Source organism: Miscanthus floridulus, chromosome 2 (assembly GCF_019320115.1).
Source record: "Miscanthus floridulus cultivar M001 chromosome 2, ASM1932011v1, whole genome shotgun sequence".
In the NCBI taxonomy this organism is placed as follows: Eukaryota; Viridiplantae; Streptophyta; class Magnoliopsida; order Poales; family Poaceae; genus Miscanthus; species Miscanthus floridulus.
The window spans coordinates 40,322,791-40,324,409 of NC_089581.1; positions in this window are offsets into that span (position 1 = coordinate 40,322,791).

Genomic DNA, 1,619 nt, shown 5'->3' on the forward strand with positions numbered 1-1,619 from the left:
ACCATGAGGCCCGCCGCAAGTTGAGCACTTGGACTTGAGGGCTGCCATAGCTTGGCAGGTGTAGCAGCTTTGCTTTGTGGAGCTTGAGCAGTGGTTCCCACCTCAACAGAATGAGATGGCTTCATAGGGCTTCTACATAGTGCTACAGGAGGATTTCTATAATGCATATCTAAATAGTGGTGTAGCTTTCAGATCCCAAAGAGTGTGTCGCTTAGAGGCTATAGTGGCTGATGGAGGAGAGCAGGTTTGTCCCCCACCTCACTTTCCTTCCTGGATTGGTAGACCTCTTGGGGTGGACCAACAGGTTCATTGCTAGTTGGGTCAAAGAGTTCTATGTCTCCTTGTGCATCGACCCTGGTCATAGGTTCATTCACTTCACCTTTAGAGTATGTGACCGTAGGTTGTACAGCAACAAGGTCCGAGAGATACTAAGGATTTTGGAATCAGCCACCAAGATTCACCAGATTTGCTATGGATAGACTCAGCCATCGAGATGTCCTCACAGCGGAGCAGTGCCACCCACCAACCTAGTCAGAGCCTGCTTTCGAGAGCCATTCGGCGAGGGTTCAAGAAGCACTCTGGGTGCCCTTACACCTACGGCTCATCTTCTAGAAGTTGTCATGAGGAACACCTTGCTTCTGAGGGGTGGCTACCATGAGGGTTTGACTCGTATATAGCTTTGGTTAGTCCACCACCTGATCTCTTAGACACTGTTTGATATTTGGGACTTGCTACTTTCAGAGATGGTGGACACTCTTGTAGAGGTCTTCAAGGGCCACCGTTAGCTACCATATGCCCATTGGATCTACTTTCTTATACTATAGGTCTGTTCACATATACCTCCTGAGGTAGTGACTGAGTCGACTAGCACTACTACTGAGTTCCCCGAGTATGACATGCGCCAGTTGATAGGTTCCAGTACTAGGAGTCGGACACTGAGGTAGAGCCATAGACCAGAGGTGCTAGAGACTATAGTTGAGCAGGACAAGGCCATCAGGGCCATTGTCGAGACTGAGCTAGAGCAGCTAGAGGCATAGCAAGAGGACGTGGTCGAGAGTGACCCGACTAATAGCTCAGACGAGGACTACTAGCCTATCCTACATATGCCACCATGTGCACACGACAGAGAGGTCGGTGGCTCTAGCTCAGCTCCACCATAGCCATCATAGATAGATCCTGCTCTGATAGCGATACTTGATAGGATGTAGTAGGAGCAGACATGTCAGGCATAGTCCACAGTTGTAGCTCTCGCTCAGATGCAGACCTAGCAGGACCAGTTCCAATAGCAACGGCTTCTTAGCTTCATAGAGCATGTCCTTATAGCTATAGGGATTGCTCCCTTTTGACCCTTGTTGCGTCTTGGCTCGACTGTTACTAGTACCCCAGTGACTCCAGCTATATAGCCTAGTGGGCTTTAGAGTCAGGGACAGATAGCTCCATAGTTTGCCTCACCCATTGAGCAGGTTTCGTAGTGGTTTGCTACACCAGGGACATAGACTCAGGGCTTCACTCCGATTGTCACCAGATTCACCCCTACTCAGTCTGCATCAGTGTTAGTGACAGATACAACGGTCTCCAAAAGCTTGGCTTCCACTTTTAGCGAGATCATAGGTCACCCT